The sequence below is a fragment of the Pteropus vampyrus genome, unplaced genomic scaffold (assembly GCF_000151845.1).
Source record: "Pteropus vampyrus isolate Shadow unplaced genomic scaffold, Pvam_2.0 Scaffold12, whole genome shotgun sequence".
NCBI lineage: Eukaryota > Metazoa > Chordata > Mammalia > Chiroptera > Pteropodidae > Pteropus > Pteropus vampyrus.
Genome location: NW_011888793.1, coordinates 1,598,964 through 1,606,330, shown reverse-complemented (window position 1 = coordinate 1,606,330; position 7,367 = coordinate 1,598,964).

Here is a 7,367-nt window from a genome sequence, read left to right as displayed (position 1 = left end):
CCACAAGCTCGTAGAGATGCTGAGATACAATATGTTGGTTTTGTTCCAAATGTCTAAATAATTAGAACATATTACATATGGTAGTTGAAAATGTAAGAAAAGAGAATTAGCTATTACTGTACATATGACATCCATAAATGTCCCACTTTTTAAAAATTTATAAACTTTATTTTTTAGAGCAGTTTTAGGTTTACGGCAAAATCGAGGAGGAGATACAAAGATATCCCATATACCACTGTCACCCAATCTCTCCCCTGACACACACACAAAGCTCTCCACTATCTACATCACCCGCTACAGTGGATATATTTATTACAATTGATGGATCTACTGACATATCATTATCACCCAAAGGCCATAGTTTACAGTAGGGTTCACTCTTGATGTTTACATTCTATGGGTTTTGACAAATGTATAAGATGTATCCATCGTTGTAGTGTCATACAGAATAGTTACTGCTCCCAAATCCTTTCTGCTCTGCCTATTCATCCCTATTCCCTCCTCTCCAGGCCCTGGAAACCACTTAAATTTTTATTGTCTCCACAGTTTTGCCTTTTTCCAGAATGTCTTATTCTTGAATTATACAGCCTTTCATATTGGCTTCTTTCACTTAGTAATATGCATTTAAATTTCCTTCATGTCTTTTCATGGCCTGATAGCTCATTTCTTTTTAGTGCTAAATAATATTGTTGTCTCATGTACCATTTATTTATTCATTCACCTACTGCAGGATATTTTAGTTGCTTCCAAGTTCTGGTAATTATGAATAAAGCTGCTATAAATATCCATGTGCAGGTTTTTGTATAGACATAAGTTTTTGGTTCATTTGGGTAAATACCAAAGAGCACAGTTACTGGATTATATGGTAAGCATATGCTTAGTTTTACACGAATCTGCCAAACCGTCTTATAAAGTGGCTGTACCATTTTGCATTCAAACCAGCAATGAATGAGAGTTCTTGTTGCTCCACGTCCTCACTAGCATTGTTCTTTTCTTTCTCAATCGAAATACCCTGAGTTGATTTCCATAAAATAACTTGCTGGGATTTTGATTGAGATCGTGTTGAATCTATAGATAAAGGTGGGAAGAACTGACATCTTGACAATATTGAGTCAGTCTAACTTGTAATATCTTTCCATTTATTTTATTCTCCTTAGATCTTTCTCTTCAAAGTTTTATAGTTTTCCTCATAGATTTGTACATATTTTGTTAGATTTATACCTGAGTATTTTATTTTGGGGGTGCTAATATAAATGGCAATGTGTTTTTAATTTCAAATTCCACTAGTTTATTCCTAGTATAAGGAAAGTAATTGACTTCTGTATATTAACTTTGTATCCTGCAACCTTGCTATAATCACTTTTTAGTTCCAGGAGGGTTTTTTTTTTTTTTTTTTGGTCGATTCTTTTAGATTTTCTACATAGACAATCATGTCATCTACAAATAAAGCTAGTTTTATTTTTTGCCTTTTTAATCTGAATACCTTTTATTTTATTCCTTTTATTATTTCCTTTCCTTGTCTTCTTATGTTAGCTAGGACTTCCAGTATGATATTGAAAAGCATTGGTGAGAGTGAACATCCTTGCCTAATTCCTGATTTTAGCAGTAAAGCTTCGAGTTTCTCACCATTGAGTGTGATGTTAGTTGTTAGTTTTTTGTACATGTTCTTTATCAAGTTGAACATGTTTCCCTATATTTCTAGTTTTCTGGTTTATCATGAACGTGTGCTGGATTTTGTCAAATACTCTTTATGCATCTGTTAATATGACTATGTGATTTTTCTTCTTTTGACTGCTGCTGATGTGTTGGATTACAGTAGTTGATTTTTGAATGTTGAACCAGCCTTGTCAACCTGAGATAAATCTTACTTGGTCATAATGTACAATTTTTATTGTACACTGTTGGGTTTGATTTGCTAATATTTTAAGTATACCAATGTTCATGAGAGATTGATTAGTTAGTCTGTAGTTTTCTAATAAGGTCTGTGTCTGGTTTTGGTATTAGGGTGATACTGGCCTTGTAGAATGAATTAGGAAGTATTCCCTCTGCTTCTATCTTCTGGAAGAGATTGTAGAGAATTCGTATAATTTCTTCCTTAAATATTTGGTATTACTCATCAGTGAACCCATTTGGTTCTGGTGCTTTCTTTGGAATGTTATTAATTATTCAATTTTTAAAGTGAGTATAGACTTCTTCTTTGATCCATAGGTTATTTAGAAGTGTGTTGTTTAATCTCCAAGTATTTCGAGATTTTTCTAGCTTTCTTTCTGTTATTGATTTCTAGTTTAATTGCACTGTGATTTGAGAGCAAACATTGTATGATAAATTTTCTTTTAAGCTTATTTAGATGTGTTCTATGGCTCAGAATGTGGTCTATTTTGGTGAGTGACCATGTGAGCTTGAATAGAATGTATAATCTTATGTTGGATAAAGTAATCAATAAATATCAATTATATCTAGTTGATTCATGGTGTTGTTGAGCTCAACTATGTCCTTACTGATTTTCTGCCCACTGGATCTATCCATTACTGATAGAGGCATGTTAATATCTCCAACTATAATAGTGTATTCATCAATTTCAGTTTTTGCCTCATGTATTTTGACACTCTGTTGTTAGGTGCATAGACATTAAGGATTATTATGTCTTGGAGTATCGACTCCTTTATCATTACGCATCCCTGATAACTTTCCTTGCTTTGAGTCTGCTCTGTTTGAAAATAATTTAGCTACTCTTGCTTTTTTTGATTAGTGTTAGCATGATATATCTTTATCTATTTACTTATGTCTGTATGTGTTTTTATATTTAAAGAGGGATCCTTATGGACAGCATAGAGTTAGGTCTAGTTTTTTGATCCACTCTGCCAATGTCTTTTAATTGGGTTATTTAGATAATCGACATTTAAAGTGACTATTGATATCTGCCATTAATTCATTAAAGTGAATTAATATCTGCCATATTCGTTACTGTTTTCTATTTGTTGCCCTTGTTCTTTGTTTCTATTTTTCTCTTCCACTTTTTTATTTTTTTTTAACTTTTGTAGTATTGTGGTTTTAATTGGGCATTTTATATGGTTCCACTTTCTCTTCTTTATTTTTTAAAATTTTTAAAATCTTTAAGTTCAGAGATTATTTTCTCAGTTGTGTCCAGTCTTCTAATGAACCCATTAAAAGCATTTTTTGATTTTTAGCATTTCTTTTTTGGTTCTTAGAATTTCCATCTCCTGCTTACATGTTCTGGTTTTTTTGTTTTTTTTTTGTTTTTTTTTTTTTTTTTTGCATGTTGTCTATTTTTTCCATTAAAGCCCTTAGCATATTAATCATAATTTTTTCAAATTCTGATAATTCCAACATTCCTGCCATAGCTGTCTGACTCTGGTTCTGTTGCTTGTTTATGTCTCTTCAAATAATATTTTTTGGCTTTTAGTATACCTTGTAGTTTTTGGTTAAAAAGTGAACATGATGTACTGGGTAAAAGGAACTGCAGTATATAGGCCTTTAGTAATAGAATATGCGTGTGTGTTGTGGAGGAAGCAGTTTATAGTCCTGTGATTAGGTCTGTGTGTGTGTGTGCATGCCCCTAGACTGTGAGCTTCACCAGTACTTCTCAGTATTTCCCCCCACTTTAGTGGGACAGGATGATTAGATGGGGATGGAGTTGGGTATTTTCTTTCCCCCAGGTTGCTTAGGCTCTGATAAAACCCCAGCAGGTAATGTTCTGGTAAATTAGTTTCTCCTAGAGTAGGGCTTGTTAAGAACAGAATCCTCTGGCATATTTCAATACGGTTCATTTTCTCCTCTCCCTGCTGGATACTTGAGGGGATTTTTCTCCATTATTCACTGCGAGGACCTAGTAGAGCTCTTTGAGGTAAAATTCACAGAAGTGTGGGAGTACCCCCTAGGACTGGGTGGGTTCCCTTGTAGTTTTTAACTCTTAGACTTGTTCAAACTGGGCCTTCATCAATTCATCAATTCATCAACAGTTCAGGTTTTTCTACTCTGGTACTGGTTCTCATGGACTTGTCTGCTCATGGATTTCTGTTCTCCTAAGTTGTGATGTTTTATATTTACCTATGTATCTCTCCAATTTGGGGGGCAGCTGTTTGCCCTGTAACCTCATCTAAGAAGAGTTGTTGATTTTTCTGTTTGTTCAGCTTTATACTTGTTGGGACAAATTGGTGACTTCTAAGCTCCTTACATGTCAGACTAGAAACTGAGAATCCTGAATCACCCACTTTTTTTGAAAAAATAGCTGACATCTTAGCTCAGTGTTACAGAAAAAGTACCTACAGTGAAATCTAACATGCTAACATTTTGTTGGGGTGAGGTGGGGTGAGTGCATTCCCAGGGAAGCAAGAATAAGGGTAAAGGCAATTGAGGCAGAAAAAGACAATTCAAGGGGATGAGCTACTGAGATGGCCACACCTTCACAACACCATCAGCCAGATGCTTAGATTTGCAGCATGTCTCCAGAGAAGCCACATGGAAGCACTGCATCTGAGAGCAGCCCATTGTAGAGAAGGAAGAGTGAGAAATGCATTTTCTGGTACTCTTCCCTCTACTTACTTTCAGTGGTGAAGTCCACCCTACAAGGCATTAACTTCCTGTGTGTCCAAGTTGTATTATGCAGCCTCTCAAAGCAGCTCCTGGGGCAGCCAGAGCCTCTGTCCTGCAGTGCAACAGCCTCTCCACATCAGTTGGGACTATATGTGGGGACCTTCTGTGTACAGTGGCAGTGGCTGGGATTTAACCACTGTGAGATATTTCAGATAGCCAGAAGCATTGCAAATGGCTGCTGTGTAGGTGGAACAAAGAAGGGACAGAGAATGATGGATCCGGGGTGATACATAAACTGGATTTCCTATACTACATTCCTGCACCAATCAGATTTACTTGCATCCTGTTATAATCTCCTGCATCTTATATGAGAACAAAATGCTTTCTCTCCTTCCTTAAGAAAGGAGGTGCAAGGCCAATCCTTCCAAGTAGTCAGTTTTAATCCCTTAAACAAGATTTAAAGAGGATTAGCAAACCAAGCCACAGTCCTCACTGCTGCAGCTGGTCCTAGAGTCATAGCTGATATGCATCAACCCCCTCATCTGCCACCCATTTTAGTTTCTCTCACCTTCAGTTAGCATTTTAGCTGTTCCAGGTTGCTTGCCCAGTACGTTGGTACAGTTCCTCATCCCCAATATACGTGAACCTTCGGTTGTTTTCCTTTCTCAGGCAATAGTTGCTTTGAGTGTCCATTTACAACTCTCATTGGGCACAGAATCACCAAGAGGTCCCTCAGTGAGTCCTGAACTCCAGATGTACTCATATTTTCTTCATTATGCAGCAATAACCCTAGCTTCTCCTGAAAATGAGGGTCAATTAAACCAGTCAGTACAGTAATTCTTTTGTGGATTTTCCACTGACATAAGGAGTCCAAAGCAGTTCAACTTCTGGTTCAGTGAAATATTTAATGTGTTTTCTAGGAAGCAAAGCTCCCCTGGGAATCAAGATCTCTAACCAGCAAACACAAATTTGTAGGGACGTAAAGTATGAATTCTCCAAGTGAGTCATTGAGAGTGATGGTGAGAGAGACTGATCCTAATTTCACCACTTGGATTCTGGAGTCCTTTGCCTTTGCATCAATATATAGGATCTGAGCCTGCTGCCATGGCCACTTTGTTCATTAGCCCACTATGCAAGCAGTGGATTGACCAAAGGGAGAAGCTGGCTGATGCCCAGAAAATAGATCATCTTATTTACCTGACTGTTGAGAACCTCCTGTGGCTATGTCTATATTTTCAGGTCATCCTGAGAGAGACTGTATTATGTCAGTGATTCATTTCTATAGAACCCCAATATAAGTTACCAAACCGTCTTTGAATTGGTGCCAGTTTCTTCTTTCTCCGTCAGTTGGTTATAGTGAATTTCCCATGAGGCCAGTTGCAATTACTTAGTGTACCATAGTCAGGCTCTCAGGCTTTACTTCAGAGGGTGTGTCCCTTCCTGTTCCAGATCACTGGACCCCTAAACATTTCACTGATGTTGCAGGCCCCTTAATCATCAAGGACTTACTGCCTGCCCTCTGACATATATGTTTTATTAGGGCATTTAAATTACTTGACCCATTCTCCTTATTAGGTTCAATTAGTAAAATGTCAATCAGTATACAAGGCTAGCATGATGCACTGTGGGATATCAAGATGATTGAGATCACTGCAGAATAGACCATGACAGACAGCAGGAAAATTAACACAGGCCTTGGGCAAGAGAGTGAAGATTTATTGCTGGTTTTGCAATACAAAGGGGAGCTGCTTTTGATCCTCTCTGTTGATGAGAATCAAGAATAAAGCATTTAGCAAAACGATAGCCTCGAATAATGTGCCAGAGGTTGAGTTGATTTGCTTCAATAAAATTCATATCTAAGCACAGATACTGTAATTGGAGACACTACTTAAGTTTATGATAGTCCACTGGAACCCACCATGATCTATATAATTTTTTGCAGAGGCCAGATAAGTGAAATGACTAGGTATATTATGGGAATTACCATCTCTGAATCTTTTAAGTCACTGTTGGTGCAAATTTCTGTAATTACTGCTGGAAGGTGATATTGCTTCTGTTTTACTGTTCTGGCCTGAAAGGAAGATGCATTGCACCTTTCTATCATAACGTTCTTTAATTCATAGGTCAGGAAACCAAAGGCCAACTTCTAAGTATGCCAGAGACTGGAGAAATAGCCACAGAGTGAGTCCTTGGATCTATTGGATCAATTGTGAGGTAGATTTGATCCCAAACATCATTTACATTCTGGTGTCTACAAGCCTCCATTTTAACTAGAGGGCCAGGGTGGTGTTTTGAGTTCTCCAATATCAGTATCAGCTGTGACCTCATTCTAATCATCTTCAAGTTGTCTGGGCATTCCCTTTTCTTCGAGGCACAATTACTCTGGCAATTGCGAGGAAGGTTAGAGAAATGTTTGTCATGCATTCAGTGTCATGTGGGGACACAAATTTCCCTTCAATCCATGGGCTCTGGATCTATGAAGTGACTTAGATCTAGTGACTGAAAATTGCAAGTTTGTCTTGACATCAGCCTTACATTCATCAATTTTCAATTCTTTTCAATTGTACAAATTAAGCAAAACCTCAGTTCAGTGGTTCTCAAACTTTAGCATGCATCCAATCACTTAGAGGGCTAGTTAAAACAATTGATGGGCTACATCACCAGAATTTCTGCATCAGTAGGTCTGGAGAGGGGCTTGAGAATTTTCATTTCAAACAAGTTCCTAGGTGATACTAAAGCTGCTAATCTTAGGACCACACTTTGACAAGCACTAAATGGTTGTCTGTCTATGTTTCTTTTGGGAAAACTACCAT